This window comes from Emys orbicularis, chromosome 15 (genome assembly GCF_028017835.1).
Source record: "Emys orbicularis isolate rEmyOrb1 chromosome 15, rEmyOrb1.hap1, whole genome shotgun sequence".
In the NCBI taxonomy this organism is placed as follows: Eukaryota; Metazoa; Chordata; order Testudines; family Emydidae; genus Emys; species Emys orbicularis.
This window is the reverse complement of record NC_088697.1, coordinates 12,446,280-12,465,518: the sequence shown is the minus strand read 5'-3', so window position 1 is coordinate 12,465,518 and position 19,239 is coordinate 12,446,280. Positions and strand designations below refer to the sequence as shown.

Here is a 19,239-nt window from a genome sequence, read left to right as displayed (position 1 = left end):
AGCCTCTTCCCAGAGTGTTGTGGGGGCAGGGCAGACAGGCAGGCAGGGAGCCTGCCCTGCCCCTGGTGCACGTCCGGCCGGATCCGCTAAACACTGGGGGAGGGTGGGGGGCCGCAGGCCGCGTGTTTGAGACCCCTGGTTTAACCCTTATTTAGTTGAGTTGGGTTTGTAGGAGATTAGCCTTCAATGTGTATTCTTGATTGGATTAGTTCATTTTAATAAAGCGTATAAAAGAGATATTGAGTCATATTTCTTTTAATAAGTAACATGGGCTGGAACCATAGAGATTCTGGGTGGAGCCAGTCCACCTCATAACTTCATCATCTCCCTCCAAATTGACCCTTTGGTTTTCACAGGTGCCACCTCTCACTCCAGCTTCATTGGGGGGAGGCGGGGGTTCAGAGCTTCACAAGGGAAAATAAATCCCCCCTACCCAGGCTTTCGGGAGTGTGTATGAGAGGTGTGTTGCTAAGCAGGGAGAAGTCACTGAGATGGAGGTGTTTGGGTTCGTGCTCTGCAGGCACTGTCCTGGCGAGACAATTTAAGCATTAAAATCAGCATATGCTTCCATTCATATACACACACACCAAAAGGTTCTGCAGCTGGATCTTATAGTTACCAGTCCTTAGTGTTGCTCGGTCCGTTCCAGTGGCCAGTTGAAATTGCACACGAGGGAGGGGAGGAGCTGGAGCTGGGTCTCTGTCAGACGCGTCTGAAGCTCCGATGTTGATGCAGAACAAACCCAAAGTCCCATGAGCAATACACCCTCCTTTTATAGTAGTAAGTTCCCATACAAGTCTATGGACCTTGGTGTGTCACACCGGAGCTGTTAGTCATGAGATAGTCAAGGTTGCTCCCAATCAGCATTATTTTGGGTTGTTACTGGGAGTATCCGGAGTTGTTTCTTATCTCATCCCTCTGGCTCCGCTCTTTATCTTGTCCTTGGGGCGTCTGCCTTTGCTTTAGGGTCGTCAGTCTGCCATGTGGGTGATTCTGATAATAAGGTTAGTGCCTCTCGACTTCTCCACTCCCCTCTCGACCATCCGGCCCATCAGTACTGGCTCCTGCTGTCTCTTCTCTGTTAGCATGCCAGACATTCTTCACTCACACACACAACAGTAAATAATTTCAAAAGCAAGAATTACAGCCATAACACGTCTATACTTCTAAAAACAATCAGTAACACGTAAAGCAAAGAATAAAACCAAAGCAATTTCTTCTTACTAATTCAAAGCTAACAAAATAAGAAAAATGGAGCACAGTTTACTCGAGACAATTTCTCCCCATTAAGCTTTTGGCCTACAGTGTGAGGGCCCTGGCTGAGGGTGCGGCCTCTGGGGTGGGGCCAGGGATGAGAGGTTTGGGGGTGCAGGCTGCCCTGGGGCTGCGGAAGGGAGAGAGGACTCCCCCCCCCCGACCTCTCACTGCAGTAGCCGGGACTGGGGGAGAGCACCTCTCCCCACACACGGCAGCTCTGGGGCTGGGGGTGAAGCACCTCTCCCCAGCTGCGGCATCTTAGAGGGAATTTAGCCCAGGAGTTGTGCCAGGCCAGGCCAAGCTGAGGCTGGGGTGGGGTCTGGTTTGAAGGGCTGTAAATGGAGGTGAAAAGCTTCCACTTCTCAGACATTGTGGGGCTGGCAGAGTAAATGTAGGGGTGTTAACAGAGAGTCAAGGTGAACCAACTTGATCTTACCTCGCCCATCTAGGCTCTCTAATATCCTGGGACCCCACCACAGCTACAACACCACTGCGTAAAACAGTGTGTGTTAATGACATACTGGGGTGTACAAGAGTTTGCCGGGGCTCGACCCTCTCCGGGGCAACGGGGAACCACACCGGCTCACTATACACCGGTGAGTTAGGGAATTTGTCCGGCCATGGGGTCTCCCTCAGCAGCTCTTGCTGTAACCGGAAGAACACGGTAAGCCCGGCCCTGCTCAGGGTAGGCAATAATGCTAAGTCAGGAGCTCAGGCCCTCAGTCAGGGCTGAGCAACAATAGTAGGCCCCAAGCCTCAAAAGGCCTGGGAGAGGGAGAGACTGCCACCCCACGGGTTGGGTGGCAGGGGGGACGCAGGCCCTCCCACTCCACTGCGTCCCAGCCCGGGGCCCTAGCAATAGCAGAAGACCCGCTGCTGTCAGTGGGGATCCTGGCCGCAACACACTGACATAGGCTCTGGCAGTGCTGCAGCCAGACTAGGGTCGGCTGCCCCCGGGCTACTTCCACACTTCCCCTCGAGGCCTACCTGGGTCCTGGTGTCGGCCTCTGGGGAATCCAGGACCATGGGTTCTTCGGGTCAGGGGTTGATCAGCCGGCCCGGCAACTCCTCCGGGTAATGAGCGCAGGGCAGGTCCGGCGGCTCCTCCGGATAGCGGGCGCAGGGCAGGCCGGGCAGCTCCTCTGGATAGTGGGTGCAGGGCAGGCCGGGCGGCTCCTGGCGGCCGCCCTGGGTAGCAGAGTTTTCCCAGCCACGAGCTAGGCTGGAGACGTCTGGTCTCTCCGGCGGCTGGGGCCTTACTGAGCTCTGAGGGCGATCCTTTATACTTCCGGGTCGCCGCCTGACCCTCTGGGGGGGCGGGCTCTGAGCTCCCTAGCTCCGCCCACTCCGGCCTCCGAATGGGATCTTCCCCCTCCGGGGCGGCGGGGAGCCACACCGACTCGCTACATGGGGCATGGCTGAAAGTAAGCAAACTGGACAGTGCATTTCCTAGGTTTCAGAAGTTGAAGTTTGGTTGACGTTAAGATTCTGCAAAAGGATGACATCCCACCAGTCAACCTTAAGTCTGTGTTAATGAAAGGCCCCCCCCCTTCCCACCCGCGTTTTATTAATTCAAGGAGGAGAGGCCATGGCTTCCCTCTAGATATTAATCAGTTCTTCAAGTGCTTGCTCATGTCAATTCCATGCTAGGTGTGTGCACGCCATGTGCACAGTTGCCGGAGATTTTCCCCTTAGTAGTATCCATAGGGCCAGCCCTAGCGCCCCCTGGAGCCTCATATACACCAATATACGGGGTGCCACTGGCCCCGTGCCCACCCACCCCAGTACCTTCTTATCACTTGTGATGGTTTCTGGAACGTCGTCTTTCTCCTGCAAGGCTTTCCCGGACTAATGGTTTGGACTCTGTTTTGTTGTAGATAGTTGTAATTAGTGCATTTAGTTCCCAGTTTAGTGTATAGACTGTAGTTAGCTGTCCGGCGCTTAGAGGGATGTCATCCCAGGGACTGGGCATGCCTCGGGATCCAGGCTTTAAGCCGTGCTCTTCCTATGCCAGTGAGCGACCCACATTCGGCCTGTCTGAAGTGCCTTGGGGAGGCTGAAGTTAAGGAGAGGTGGAAGATCTGCAGAGGCTTTAGACCAAGGACTCAGAAAGAGAGAGACATTTGCCCGAAGGCTCTACTGACGGAGCCAGTCCTCAGACCGTCCTCGGAGCCGTCCCACTCCGAATCGGCGCCGAGCACTTCGGCCTCCATCTCTGACATCATGTCCTTCCCGACACCGTTTTACATCCCCGGTGCCGAGGAAGAGGCACAAGAAGATGGGCGCTGGAAAAGGGCGCTCTTTGGTGCCAGAGCGGGACACACAGAGAGTATCGGATGTGGTGAAACCCATGCCTAGCCACGCGTCCTCCTCGGAGCCGTGGTCAGCTCCAGGGCCTGCAACGAGGGCACCGAGCCCAATCCAGGACCCACCTCCAACTCCCAGGAGCGGTGATGGTGCCTCGCACCTGAGGGCCCCCTCGACTCTGGAGGTCTTCCAGGCCGCAAAAGACCTGACGACCCTCCTGATACCACCCACTCCCCAAGGGGCCAGACTGGCCACGGCTACCGGGGACAGAAGGGTGCAAAGAACGGAGAGCTCCTTAGCTGGACTGGCACCTTTCCAGGGATGATTTTTACCTTTTCTTTTTAATAAAATCCTTCTTTTAAGAACCTGACTGATTTTTCCATTGTCCAAAGACCCAGGGGGTTGGGTCTTTGATCACTTTCTAACCAATTGGTGAGGGTATGATTCTCAAGCCTCCCCAGAAAAGGGGGTGTAAGGGTTTGGGGCATATTTTGGGGGAAGAGGAACTCCAAGTGGTCCTTTCCCTGTTTCTTGTTAAATCACTTGGTGGTGGCAGCGTACCAGGTTTTAACCTAAGGTGGTAGAAATAAGCTTAGGGGGCTTTCATGTGGGTTCCCACATCTGTACCCCAGAGTTCAGAGTGGGAAAGGAACCCTGACACACACCCTTCAATCAGTTTCATGCAGGCCAATAAAAGATATAACCTCACCCCCCTAACCTCTCAATCAGGGCAGGGTAAGTAAGCTCTGCTGCCCTTTACTCATGCAATAAGGATAACAACATCTCATTGCACTCATGTGTTTTGTAACCCAGCATCAGCCAAAACTGGCCCTTTTGGCAAAGCCACCCCATCATGCTGCGTAGCTAGGCGGAGTAGGCGGGTCTGTGCAAACACGGTCTGTTCCTGAAGTCTTTCCCCCAGCTCATCACTAGATGTGAGGGGGGAGCTCACTCAGACCCTGCTTACACTAACATATTTTAAAACGCCTCATTGTCCCTACCTCTGCTGGGCTTTCTGGCTTTTCTGCAGCAGCTCAGATGAGGTAGCCAAGTGGTTAAGGTGATGGACTGCTAATTCATTGTGCTCTGCACGCGTGGGTTCGAATCCCATCCTCATCGGCTGTGTTTAATCGTCTTCCCATCCATACACCCATCTCCCCCCTTTGGTACAGTGACAGACCAACCCATGTTGCTTCCTGCAATCAAAAACCTTCCCAAGGTGTCAGACTTGCCTCCGGGATCCCTGCTTGAAATAAAACCAATTGAAATATGAGATTTCTAAAAAAGTTCAAGAGTCTTGTTTTTATCTCCAAAGGTAACATACTCAGAACCTCCTCCAAACATCCTGGGACTTCCCCCCCAAATTATTAAAATGCCCCATCCACAGCGAGCCCATGACAGTGAAATACTGCCAGAGTGTCTACGCCAAGTTATTCTGAAGCAGGCAAGTGAAACATTTTTCTCCGTGCTTCCCTTGGAGAGGTTTGTTTGCCTAGGAAAACAAAATCCCCCAATTTGAAAATTCTCTGCTGAAAATCCAGTCCTGCTCTGTTCTGGCACTTTGATTTGAATGTCTTGTTGTTCTTCTCTTCTGGTTTCTGAATTATTTCAGGTTTTGGTTGGCAAAAAAAATCAGTTTTCAATTTCTAAGCACAAAGGGAAAAAATATATTGAAAATATCTACATTATACACATACATCTCATCCCTGGGGAATTAAGAAATGAAATGCTCCCAGCCCCAGTTATGAAGAGAAAAGAGAAGGCAGGGGGAGAGATGAGCAGAGCTTTTTATTGAATATGGAAATTTCCAACATGCTGTAAAATCCAGAAGCCGATTCACACACAAGAACCTAGCAAGAAAAACTCCCCGAAGGAGTCAGAATCACCTGCTGCTGGGGGGAAGGTGGGGGCTGTGGAATGGGATTGAAGAGCACTGTGTAGAGGAGGGGCTGTGGGTCGTGATTGAAGGGCAGAGTGCAGAGAAGGGGGCTGTGGATTGGGACTGAGGGGCACTGGGAATAGGGGGGTTCTGGGTGTGTGTGTTTTCCCTCTGTGCCGCCCCAGCCGTGCGCAGACAGCTGGCACGGCAAACCTCAAGCTAACCGCCCAATGACCACAAGATCTGTTAAGGAACAAAGGCACCCAGCCAGGTTTAGTGTCAACAAAGCACGGTACTAGTATCCCGCAGATTCTATCAGACCACTAGTACATGTATTCCGGTAACAGTGGACCAGCTCAGTGAAAGGCGGGACTTTCCGTTCCTCCCTAGGCCAGACAGAGACAATCCCTCTGAGATAAATCTTTATACCCCGATACAAACAAGTTGGAGACCCATACTAGATCTCAGAGTGCTCAACAAGTTTGTCAAGGCTCAAAAGTTCAAGATGGTCATCTTATCGCTGATCATTCCACCATTGGAACAGGGAGACTGGTTTTCAGCCTTCGACCTCCGGGATGCCAATTTTCACATCTCAATCCTACCCGCTCATGGACAATTTCTCAGATTCACTCTGGGACACAACCACTTCCAATACAGAGTGCTCACCTTTGGGCTATCAGCGGCCCCGAGAGTATTTTCCAAGGTTCTCTCAGCGGTAGCTGCTCATTTACACTCTCAAGGGATAATGATTTACCCATACCTGGACGATTGTCTCCTCGGAGCCCCATCTCTCCGGGTGTCTCACCAAGTCTCTGATACGGCGATACATTTGTTTATGGAACTGGGTCTACCCTTCCTAGCAGGATGCGATTAACGGCCCTGCACACTTGCGTTAACGCAGCCCCAAGAGTTCACTTCCTGACTCCAAACTGATTCGCGACCGACTGGCAGACGTCTGCTCTAGAGGTGATCCTGGCAATTACAGACCGGTATGTCTAACGTCGGTACCGGGCAAATTAGTCGAAACAATAGTTAAGAATAAAATTGTCAGACACATAGAAAAACATAAACTGTTGAGCAATAGTCAACATGGTTTCTGTAAAGGGAAATCGTGTCTTACTAATCTATTAGAGTTCTTTGAAGGGGTCAACAAACATGTGGACAAGGGGGATCCAGTGGACATAGTGTACTTAGATTTCCAGAAAGCCTTGGACAAGGTCCCTCACCAAAGGCTCTTATGTAAATTAAGTTGTCAAGGGATAAAAGGGAAGGTCCTTTCATGGATTTAGAACTGGTTAAAAGACCGGGAACAAAGGGTAGGAATTAATGGTAAATTCTCATAATGGAGAGGGGTAACTAGTGGTGTTCCCCAAGGGTCAGTCCTCGGACCTATCCTATTCAACTTATTTATAAATGATCTGGAGAAAGAGGTAAACAGTGAGGTGGCAAAGTTTGCAGATGATACTAAACTGCTCAAGATAGTTAAGACCAAAGCAGACTGTGATGAACTTCAAAAAGATCTCACAAAACTAAGTGATTGGGCAACAAAATGGCAAATGAAATTTAATGTGGATAAATGTAAAGTAATGCACATTGGAAAAAATAACCCCAACTATACATACAAAATGATGGGGGCTAATTTAGCTACAACGAGTGAGGAAAAAGATCTTGGAGTCATCGTGGATAGTTCTCTGAAGATGTCCGCGCAGTGTGCAGAGGCGGTCAAAAAAGCAAACAGGATGTTAGGGATCATTAAAAAGGGGATAGAGAATAAGACTGAGAATATATTATTGCCCTTATATAAATCGATGGTACGCCCACATCTCGAATACTGCGTACAGATGTGGTCTCCTCATCTAAAAAAAGATATACTGGCATTAGAAAAGGTTCAGAGAAGGGCAACTAAAATGATTAGGGGTTTGGAACAGGTCCCATATGAGGAGAGATTAAAGAGGCTAGGACTCTTCAGCTTGGAAAAGAGGAGACTAAGAGGGGATATGATAGAGGTATATAAAATCATGAGTGATGCGGAGAAAGTGGATAAGGAAAAGTTATTTACTTATTCCGATAATACAAGAACTAGGGGTCACCAAATGAAATTCATAGGCAGCAGGTTTAAAACAAATACAAGGAAGTTCTTCTTCATGCAGCGCACAGTCAACTTGTGGAACTCCTCACCTGAGGAGGTTGTGAAGGCTAGGACTATAACAGCGTTTAAAAGAGAACTGGATAAATTCATGGTGGTTAAGTCCATTAATGGCTATTAGCCAGGATGGGTAAAGAATGGTGTCCCTAGCCTCTGTTTGTCAGAGGATGGAGATGGATGGCAGGAGAGAGATCACTTGATCATTGCCTGTTGGTCCACTCCCTCTGGGGCACCTGGCATTGGCCACTGTCGGTAGACAGGATACTGGGCTAGATGGACCTTTGGTCTGACCCAGTACGGCCGTTCTTATGTTCTTATGTCTGGAGTCACCAGCTTCCACACTGCGATCACCATGTGCTTCTCCACTGAGAGGGCAGCTCTCATTTGGATCTCCTTGCGCCTCAGTGCTGGGGCGAGCTCCGCAAACAGTTCCAGGAAGGTGGCTTTCCTCCTCCAAAAATTCTGTAGCCACTGCTCGTCATCCCAGACCTGCATGACGATATGATCCCACCACTCAGTGCTTGTTTCATGAGCCCCAAAGCGATGGTCCACCACGTGCAGCTCTTCCAGGAATGCCAAAAGTAATCTAACATTGCTCCTATCCATGGCAGACAGCACGTCAGGCAACTGTGAATCCTGTTGAGTTAGGAGCTTCACGATTAACGGCACTGCCATTTGGGCTGTGTTGATGACAGTTAGTGGAGCACTGGAGAGCAGTGCGGGATCCAGCCTTTCACACAGAGATGACAGGGCCAACAGCAAACCAGGGCCATTGAAAAATCCCGTGAAAGAAAGTGTTGGGGAGGAGCCAGTTGTCATGGTACATGTAGGTATGAATGATATAGGGAGGGATAGGAGAGAGGTCCTGGAAGGCAAATTTAGGCTGCTAAGTAAGAGATTGAAGACCAGGGACACCATGGTTGCATTGTCTGAAATGCTTCCAGTTCCACCCGGAAGTAATGTTGATTTCTGCTCATTTATCAACAGGCCTAAGGCCCGACAGGTGGCCAGTGCTATGTCCATGCAGCATCCCACCTCATCTTGCGAACAGACTTTGATCAGGCAATCGTCGCGGTACGGATAGGTGTGAACGCTTCGACGTCTCGGGTAAGAAGCAATCGCTGCTTTGTAAATACCCTTGGGGCCACTGACAGGCCAAAGGGAAGCACAGTGGACTGATAGTTGTGTCAGCCCACCACAAATCGGAGATATCTTCTGTGTCCACAGAAAATAGAAATGTGGAAATAAGCATCTTTTAAGTCGAGGGCGGCATACTAGTCTCCCGGATCCAGGGAGGGAATGATGGAGGCCAGGGAGATCATGTGGAATCTCAATTTCTTGAAATATTTGTTGAGGTGACACAGGTCCAGGATGGGCCACAGGCCCCCTTTGGCTTTTGGGATTAAGAAATATCAGGAGTAAAACCCCTTCTCCTTCAAATCCTGAGGGACCTTCTCCACCGCCCCCACATGCAGGAGGGTTTCCACCCCCCCGGACAAGAAGTTGCTCATGAGAAGGGTCCCTGAAGAGGTATGGGGATGGGGGGGTGAGAGGGAGGGAGGGATGGAGCAAAAACTGCAGATGTACCCCAACAGTCGCAGTGCTGAGTCCCCAAAGGTCCGATGTTATGTGGGACCACGCTGTGCGAAAAGAAAACAGGTGGTCCAAAAACAAAAGGAAGGATCCTGGATAAAGTCTGGTAAGCCGCCCTTGGGCGCATCCTCAAAAGGCCCATCTGGACCCTCCAGGGTATCTATTTGAGCTCGACTGACAGGCGGAGGTAGAAAACGGGTTGGTGATGCGTATAGCCCTTCCCTGCCTCGGGGCCCCCCAAAAACCTTGGAGGCTGAGGTGGCCTAAAATACTTCCTGGAGTCTGGAGGCATGATGGCCGCTGGAGCTGCCGGGAGGGAGGCCTTAGCTACCGTCTTGCCCTCCTCCAGAGAACTCCTGCCTCCATTCCTGCAGAGGCGAGTCTCTGAATTGGGCCAAGTCCCACAAATTAAAGTCAGACCTCCCCAGCAAGGCCTGCTGGTGCGAGATATGGAGCTGGAGGCTGCCCGTAAAATAAACTTTCCTCCCGCACAAATCCAGTCTCTTGGCCTCCTTATTTTTCGGGGTGGCGCTGGGCTGTCCCTGCCTATCTCTCTCGTTGGCGACCAACACCACCCTTGACCCGGGAGGGGGAGGGGGTCTGCCAAAGGGCCTTTAGTTCTTCCACCTCCAGCCCCAAGTTCCTGGCGACCTGCTGCAGGAGCTGCTGATGAACCCTGAAATTCTCCGGTAGGAGCGGGTTCGAGGGACCTGCCACCGCCTCCTCTGGAGGGGGACGACGATGACGAGGAGGAAGCCAGCGCCATTGGAGGGACCGGTACTTCCTCCTCAGTCTGACCCACTTCCGTCTGGCCCATTTCGGCAACCTCGGTGCTAGGATCAGTGCCGTAATCAGTATCCAGTCACGGGCGGTGTAGGGCCATGGACCGCATCTCGGACATAACTGAGTACGGTCCCTGGGAAGGGGCCCCTGGTGCAGGGGGAAACCCCCACGGGTGCCAATGCATGGGCCAGTAACCCAGTGGCCAAGGAGCAGCCGCAACACCAGTGCTGAAGTCTGGTGCATGCATCAGGTACCGATACTTCTTCTGTAACACAAAGAATTCCACCTCGGATCCTCACCTGAATACCATGGGGGAGCCGTGCCCATCTCTGCCTCCAGACTGACCTGGGGGCTTGGTGACCAATGCCAGGTCAGGGACCGCTGCAGTGGGGCCATGCAGCATTTACCCTGGAAAGGTGCCAGTCCAGCTAAGGAGCTCTCCGTTCTTTGCACCCTTCTGTCCCCGGTAGCCGTGGCCAGTCTGGCCCCTTGGGGAGTGGGTGGTATCAGGAGGGTCGTCAGGTCTTTTGCGGCCTGGAAGACCTCCAGAGTCGAGGGGGCCCTCAGGTGTGAGGCACCATCACCGCTCCTGGGAGTCGGAGGTGGGTTCTGGATTGGTCTCGGTGCCCTCGTCGCAGACCCTGGAGCCGACCACAGCTCCAAGGAGGACGCGTGGCTAGGCATGGGTTTTACCACATCCGATACTCTCTGTGTGTCCCGCTCTGGCACCAAAGAGCGCCCTTTTCCAGCGCCCATCTTCTTGTGCCTCTTCCTCGGCACCGGGGATGTAAAACGGTGTCGGGAAGGACATGATGTCAGAGACGGAGGTCGAAGTGCTCGGCGCCGATTCGGAGTGGGACGGCTCCGAGGACGGTCTGAGGACTGGCTCCGTCAGTAGAGCCTTCGGGCAAATGTCTCTCTCTTTCTGAGTCCTTGGTCTAAAGCCTCTGCAGATCTTCCACCTCTCCTTAACTTCAGCCTCCCCAAGGCACTTCAGACAGGCCGAATGTGGGTCGCTCACTGGCATAGGAAGAGCACGGCTTAAAGCCTGGATCCCGAGGCATGCCCAGTCCCTGGGATGACATCCCTCTAAGCGCCGGACAGCTAACTACAGTCTATACACTAAACTGGGAACTAAATGCACTAATTACAACTATCTACAACAAAACAGAGTCCAAACCATTAGTCCGGGAAAGCCTTGCAGGAGAAAGACGACGTTCCAGAAACCATCACAAGTGATAAGAAGGTACTGGGGTGGGTGGGCACGGGGCCAGTGGCACCCCGTATATTGGTGTATATGAGGCTCCAGGGGGCGCTAGGGCTGGCCCTATGGATACTACTAAGGGGAAAATCTCCGGCAACTGTGCACATGGCGTGCACACACCTAGCATGGAATTGACATGAGCAAGCACTTGAAGAACTGATTAATATCTAGAGGGAAGCCATGGCCTCTCCTCCTTGAATTAATAAAACGCGGGTGGGAAGGGGGGGGTCTTTCATTAACACAGACTTAAGGTTGCCTGGTGGGATGTCATCCTTTTGCAGAATCTTAACGTCAACCAAACTTCAACTTCTGAAACCTAAGAAATGCACTGTCCAGTTTGCTTACTTTCAGCCATGCCCCATGTAGCGAGTCGGTGTGGCTCCCCGCCGCCCCGGAGGGGGAAGATCCCATTCGGAGGCCGGAGTGGGCGGAGCTAGGGAGCTCTGAGCCCGCCCCCCCAGAGGGTCAGGCGGCGACCCGGAAGTATAAAGGCTCGCCCTCAGAGCTCAGTAAGGCCCCAGCCGCCGGAGAGACCAGACGTCTCCAGCCTAGCTCGTGGCTGGGAAAACTCCGCTACCCAGGGCAGCCGCCAGGAGCCGCCCGGCCTGCCCTGCACCCACTATCCAGAGGAGCTGCCCGGCCTGCCCTGCGCCCGCTATCCGGAGGAGCCGCCGGACCTGTCCTGCACTCATTACCCGGAGGAGTTGCCGGGCCGGCTGATCAACCCCTGCCCCGAAGAACCCATGGTCCTGGATTCCCCAGAGGCCGACACCAGGACCCAGGTAGGCCTCGAGGGGGAGTGTGGAAGTAGCCCGGGGGCAGCCGACCCTAGTCTGGCTGCAGCACTGCCAGAGCCTATGTCAGTGTGTTGCGGCCAGGATCCCCACTGACAGCAGCGGGTCTTCTGCTATTGCTAGGGCCCCGGGCTGGGACGCAGTGGAGTGGGAGGGCCTGCGTCCCCCCTGCCACCCAACCCGTGGGGTGGCAGTCTCTCCCTCTCCCAGGCCTTTTGAGGCTTGGGGCCTACTATTGTTGCTCAGCCCTGACTGAGGGCCTGAGCTCCTGACTCAGCGTTTGTTGCCCTGCCCTGACCTAGGGCCCGGGCTTAATACTTTGTACTCGGTTGTTGCTCAGCCCTGACTGAGGGCCTGAGCTCCTGACTTAGCATTATTGCCTACCCTGAGCAGGGCCGGGCTTACCGTGTTCTTCCGGTTACAGCAAGAGCTGCTGAGGGAGACCCCATGGCCGGACAAATTTCCCTAACTCACCGGTGTATAGTGAGCCGGTGTGGTTTCCCGCTGCCCCGGAGAGGGTCGAGCCCCGGCAAACTCTTGTACACCCCAGTATGTCATTAACACACACTGTTTTACGCAGTGGTGTTGTAGCTGTGGTGGGGTCCCAGGATATTAGAGAGCCTAGATGGGCGAGGTAAGATCAAGTTGGTTCACCTTGACTCTCTGTTAACACCCCTACATTTACTCTGCCAGCCCCACAATGTCTGAGAAGTGGAAGCTTTTCACCTCCATTTACAGCCCTTCAAACCAGACCCCACCCCAGCCTCAGCTTGGCCTGGCCTGGCACAACTCCTGGGCTAAATTCCCTCTAAGATGCCGCAGCTGGGGAGAGGTGCTTCACCCCCAGCCCCAGAGCTGCCGTGTGTGGGGAGAGGTGCTCTCCCCCAGTCCCGGCTACTGCAGTGAGAGGTCTGGGGGGGGGAGTCCTCTCTCCCTTCCGCAGCCCCAGGGCAGCCTGCACCCCCAAACCTCTCATCCCTGGCCCCACCCCAGAGGCCGCACCCTCAGCCAGGGCCCTCACACTGTAGGGCAAAAGCTTAATGGGGAGAAATTGTCTTGAGTAAACTGTGCTCCATTTTTCTTATTTTGTTAGCTTTGAATTAGTAAGAAGAAATTGCTTTGGTTTTATTCTTTGCTTTACGTGGTACTGATTGTTTTTAGAAGTATAGACGTGTTATGGCTGCAATTCTTGCTTTTGAAATTATTTACTGTTGTGTGTGTGAGTGAAGAATGTCTGGCATGCTAACAGAGAAGAGACAGCAGGAGCCAGTACTGATGGGCCGGATGGTCGAGAGGGGAGTGGAGAAGTCGAGAGGCACTAACCTTATTATCAGAATCACGCACATGGCAGACTGACGACCCTAAAGCAAAGGCAGACGCCCCAAGGACAAGATAAAGAGCGGAGCCAGAGGGATGAGATAAGAAACAACTCCGGATACTCCCAGTAACAACCCAAAATAATGCTGATTGGGAGCAACCTTGACTATCTCATGACTAACAGCTCCGGTGTGACACACCAAGGTCCATAGACTTGTATGGGAACTTACTACTATAAAAGGAGGGTGTATTGCTCATGGGACTTTGGGTTTGTTCTGCATCAACATCGGAGCTTCGGACGCGTCTGACAGAGACTCAGCTCCAGCTCCTCCCCTCCCTCGTGTGCAATTTCAACTGGCCACTGGAACGGACCGAGCAACACTAAGGACTGGTAACTATAAGATGCAGCTGCAGAACCTTTTGGTGTGTGTGTATATGAATGGAAGCATATGCTGATTTTAATGCTTAAATTGTCTCGCCAGGACAGTGACTGCAGAGCACGAACCCAAACACCTCCATCTCGGTGACTTCTCCCTGCTTCGCAACACACCTCTCATACACACTCCCGAAAGCCTGGGTAGGGGGGATTTATTTTCCCTTGTGAAGCTCTGAACCCCCGCCTCCCCCCGATGAAGCTGGAGTGAGAGGTGGCACCTGTGAAAACCAAAGGGTCAATTTGGAGGGAGATGATGAAGTTATGAGGTGGACTGGCTCCACCCAGAATCTCTATGGTTCCAGCCCATGTTACTTATTAAAAGAAATATGACTCAATATCTCTTTTATACGCTTTATTAAAATGAACTAATCCAATCAAGAATACACATTGAAGGCTAATCTCCTACAAACCCAACTCAACTAAATAAGGGTTAAACCAGGGGTCTCAAACACACGGCCTGCGGCCCCCCACCCTCCCCCAGTGTTTAGCGGATCCGGCCGGACGTGCACCAGGGGCAGGGCAGGCTCCCTGCCTGCCTGCCCTGCCCCCACAACGCTCCAGGAAGAGGCTGGAACGTGGGGAAGGGGGGGCAGAGGGGCTGTGTGTTGCTTCAAGCACAGCCCCCAGCAGCTCCTATTGGCTGGGAATGGGGAACCGCAGCCAATGGGAGCTGCTGGGGGCGGTGCCTGAAGCAACACACAGCCCCTCTGCCCCCCCCTCCCCACGTTCCAGCCTCTTCCCGGAGCGGCGTGGGGGCAGGGCAGACAGGCAGGGAGGTACACGCTGGGCCAGATCCTGCCCCCAAACCCCTCCTGCAGCCGAACCCCCTGCCCTGACCCCATGCTGCACCCCGCACCCCTCCTGCATCGCAACCCACTGCCCTGAGCCCCATGCCGCACCCCTCCTGCACTCCACCCCCCTGCCATACCCTGCACCCTGACCCCCTGCCCTGAGCCCCCTGCTGCACACTGCACCCTGACCCCCTGCCCTGAACCCCCTGCCTCACCCCACACCCCTCCTGCACCCCAACCCACTGCCCCGAGCCCCATGCCGCACCACTCCTGCACCCCGACCCCCTGCCGTACCCTGCACCCCGACCCCCTGCCCTGAACCCCCTGCCTCACCCCGCAACTCTCCTGCACCCTGACCCCTGCTGTACCCCTCACTCCTCCTGCACCCCACACCCCAACTTCCTGCCTATAGCCCCTGCAACACCCCAACTGCACCCCCTGGGGGCAGGGAGGGGACAGAGTTGGGGTGGGGATTTCGGGGAAGGGGTTGGAATGGGGGCAGGTAAGGGGTGGGAAGTGGCGGGGCAGGGGTGAGGCCTCATGGAAGGGGTGGAGTGGGGGCGGGGCCGAGGGTGGCAGGTGGGAGGGGTCAGTAATGCAGCCCTAGGGCCAATGTACTAGTCCTCATGTGGCCCTCATGGTCATTTGAGTTTGAGACCCTTGGGTTAAACCATACAACTAGAAAGTTGAGGTCAAATCAGTCAATCAATTAATTAACTGCACTGGAATGAACTCATCAATTTGTCAAATCATCAGATTAATACAACAGAAAACCAACCCTTATAAATCTTAAAACTGAAATTCAAAGAGGTGGTGTGACACATGACTGGAAAGGGTTAAGCATCCTGCAGGATAAATGACCCAAATTCAACCTTTAGGGGCATATTGGTAGGTAGAGTTTTTGTATGTGTTTACATATATATTCTTAGAGGTTAGAGTTCCTGTCTATGCTGAATTCTGCTAATTCAGAGATCGAAAGGAGATCCTAACATTTAAATGATCTGTAAATATCGTGATATCACCTCACTGATCTCTTTGTTGTATATAGCAAATCACCTGTGAATGGTGGAAAACAGGCAATTGCCTTCTGTTAATCCGTGTAGCTAATAAAAACAAAAGACAAAAAGCAGAAAAAGGAACAGTAAGTTACTAGAATGCCACGGGAGTGGAGTAGAGGTGTAGCTGCAGGGAAGGAACCAGGCGATGGCATAGCTGGACCAGCACGCCAAGCTAGTGTGCTTGGTTTTTTTTTTTTTTTTTATAAGGTACAGGCAGACTGGTCCAGGCTGTCATAGCCAGTTGATGATGTGACTTCCTTCCCCAGAGGGGATCAGTCTTGGGGTCATGGTACATCAGTCTCTATTAGACAGATCGTTGACCTCAAAGGTGAAGGACTTCCACCTTTATCTTGATCTTTACAATTGATGATTCCAGCTTACCCCACTTTACAGTGATTCCCTGAGGTCTCCAGGCAAATCAGGGGGAGGGATAGCTCAGTGGTTTGAGCATTGGCCTGCTAAACCCAGGGTTGTGAGTTCAATCCTTGAGGGGGCCATTTGGGGATCTGGGGCAAAATCAGTACTTGGTCCTGCTAGTGAAGGCAGGGGGCTGGACTCGATGACCTTTCAGGGTCCCTTCCAGTTCTAGGAGATGGGATATCTCCATTAATTATTATTATTTTATTATTATTATTATAAAACTCCTTGGAAACAGACAATGTGTCCTGAGCCAGTTGAAGCGAGGAACACATTGGACCAAAGTCCCTTTGGTAAAGTCTCACTTCACCTAGCAGTTCTCTTAAAGTATTCATTGTAGCAAACCACATGCAGTATGGGTGTGAGGACCTCAAAGATATCAAAAATGAAAAACAAAAGTTCTGAAGAGGTTTCCGTAGCCTACTCTGAGGGTTAAATGGACATGTTCTAATAGCTGGCCTCCTTAAACTGAAAAGGGCCTTGGCACCCATGAAAAAACAAAAGAACAAAACTTAAAAAAACAGAAAAGCTGCTATCTTGTACCCAATCACCATTTTAAAGTAAGACACCTCCTGCCAGATGGGACCTCGTGTTTGCTTTGCTTTGCAAACACGAGAACTGGGGAACTCAGCGGCTGTTACAGTATAACTGGGTAAAAGGTTACACAACTTATCTCCTTATGGAATTTATTCCTCAACAGAAACATTATTTTAAAAGCTTATCAAAAAATTCCATTTGAAATAGAAATAATTAAAATCTATACTAGGTCTTTATTTTGATATACACTATTTCTCCTACATACTGCCATACACCAGCCCCTTTTGAGTGAGGTTTTGCTTTAGAACGCCTTAGTCCAAAGAGGGTAAATTACATCAACTAAACTTTACAGGATTAGTCACCTTTCATAAACTACTCGGGGGGAGGCAGGGGACAGAAACATAAGAATGGCCAGACTGGGTTAGACCAATGGTCCATCTAGCCCAGTATCGTGTCTTCTGACAATGGCCAATGCCAGATGCTTCAAGGGGAATAAACAGGTTAATTAGCGAGTGATCCATCCCATGTCATTCATTCCTGTTGTGGAAGCAGAGCAAGGCCTGACAGGAATTGGAAGTGAATTTCAAATGCAAACAGTCTTTGTTAGCAAGAGTCAGGCTAACTGAAATCCTAATAATGTGAGATTTGTAGAAGCGAGGATTGTGTGAGGCGAGTGGGAAAGAACTGTGTGAGAAGTTGTTGCGACCTTGTGTAGATAATGTGCAGACAATATGGAATGTAGACTAAGAGTCTACATAAGTGAGAAAAACAAGATATCAGAATGACCTATGTATAAACAAAATGCAGCTGTTGCTTATTATTGTCTGTAACAAAAGGTATAAATGCTCGCTGTAATTGTTTACCTGTGGAGAGACCTGCCTAGGAAGGGGAGACCCTGTGTCCTAGTGCACTCTCTCCCTTTACGCAGCTGCTTGAGAGAATAAAATATCTGACTTTGCTGTACCCAACCAAAAAGAGTGAGAACTCTGTTATTCTCTGGCTGTCAAAGGCTTATTTTTAAATTTTTTAAAATGCTGCCAAAAACTGCCTTTTGATGAGAAAACAGCGATAGCGTACACACTGCAATTGAACTTTTCTCAAAAAAACCCATGACAAAATCTTCCACCTCACGAGAGACTTTTGTCTTTTCCCCTCCCTTTATTGTTGACAAACAGCCAGTGTAGACACCACACCTTGTATTTTTGATTTTATTGGCCTCTAGAAAGTGTCTCACAATTCCCATGCCGCCGCTCTGGTCAGCGGTTTGAACTCCACTGCCCTGTAGCCAACCCACCCAACCCCTTGCAAGCCCTGGGAATTTTAAATTCAATTTCCTGCTTGCTGGCTTCCCAGGTGAGCATGGCTGGCTATTGCTTGATTACGAAAGAGAGATCTTCAGAAGTAACCTACTGGTAGGCCTGGGCCACAACTGCCTTGCGACCCAAATACATGAGCATTTTGCTTAGTTCCGAGTCACATACTGTGGAATATTGTCCTTGAATCATCTGAGACAATATTGACCCAAACTATTGGTATGTCTACACTACGAAATTAGGTCAAATTTATAGAAGTCGATTTTTTAGAAATCGATTTTATACAGTCGATTGTGTGTGTCCCCACTTAAGATCATTAAGTCGGCGGAGTGCGTCCACAGTACCGAGGCTAGTGTCGACTTCCGGAGCGTTGCACTGTGGGTAGCTATCCCACAGTTCCCGCAGTCTCTGCCGCCCATTGGAATTCTGGGTTGAGATCCCAATGCCTGATGGGGCAAAAACATTGTTGCGGGTGGTTCTGGGTACATGTCGTCAGCCCCCCTTTCCCTCTGTGAAAGCAACGGCAGACAATCCTTTTGCGGCTTTTTTCCTGTGTTACCCGTGCAGACGCCATACCACGGCAAGCATGGAGCCCACTCAGCTCACCGTCACCATACGCGTCCTGTGTGCTGGCAGACACGGGACTGCATTGCTACACAGCAGCAGCTTATTGCCTTGAGGCAGCAGATGGTGCAGTATGACTGGTAGCCGTCGTCATTGTCGTTGTCTCCTGAGTGCTCTTGGCCGACCTCGGTGAGGTCTGTTGGGGCGCCTGGACATAAATGGGAGTGACTCCAGGTCATTCTCTTCTTAACTTTCGTCTCATGGAGATTCAGTCTGCCTGGAAACAATGACGGCTACAGTCGTACTGCACTGTCTGCTGGCGAGCACCCAGGAGACGACGACGGCTAGCAGTCGTACTGCACCGTCTGCTGCCAGCCTACCCCTTGCTCCTCCCTCCCTCCGTGAAAGCAACGGCCGACAATAGTTTCGTGCCTTTTTCCGTGCTGGCGCCATATTGCTGTCAGCTTCGTCATCCACCCGCCGCTTCTGCTGCCACTCTGCTCTCCTGCAGACGCCATAACATGGCTAGCATGGAGCCCACTCAGATCCCCGCGGCAGTTATGAGCGTTTTAAACACCACACGCATTATCCAGCAGTATATGCAGAACCAGAACCTGCAAAAGCAGGTGAGGAGGCGACGGCAGTGTGGTGACGAGAGTGATGAGGACATGGACACAGATTTCTCTCAAAGTACGGGCCCCGGCAATTTGGACATCATGGTGGTAATGGGGCAGGTTCATGCCGTGGAACGCCAATTCTGGGCCCGGGAAACAAGCACAGACT

The 19,239-nt window shown here is 51.7% G+C and overlaps 2 long non-coding RNA genes and 1 other non-coding gene across 3 annotated transcripts; 2 read left to right on the top strand and 1 right to left on the bottom strand.

Moving 5' to 3' along the window:
• Positions 1 to 239: 239 nt before the first annotated feature.
• LOC135889400 (uncharacterized) lies at positions 240 to 944 on the bottom strand. The gene is made up of 2 exons (XR_010561924.1): positions 620 to 944; positions 240 to 528 (listed from the first exon to the last, which is right to left on the bottom strand). It is a non-coding gene; the product is annotated as an uncharacterized LOC135889400 (long non-coding RNA).
• Positions 945 to 4,601: 3,657 nt separating this feature from the next.
• Positions 4,602 to 4,683, top strand: TRNAS-GCU (transfer RNA serine (anticodon GCU)). Its single transcript has one exon. It is a non-coding gene; the product is annotated as a tRNA-Ser (tRNA).
• Positions 4,684 to 13,406: 8,723 nt separating this feature from the next.
• On the top strand, positions 13,407 to 14,111 carry LOC135889399 (uncharacterized). The gene is made up of 2 exons (XR_010561923.1): positions 13,407 to 13,731; positions 13,823 to 14,111. It is a non-coding gene; the product is annotated as an uncharacterized LOC135889399 (long non-coding RNA).
• Positions 14,112 to 19,239: the final 5,128 nt, after the last annotated feature.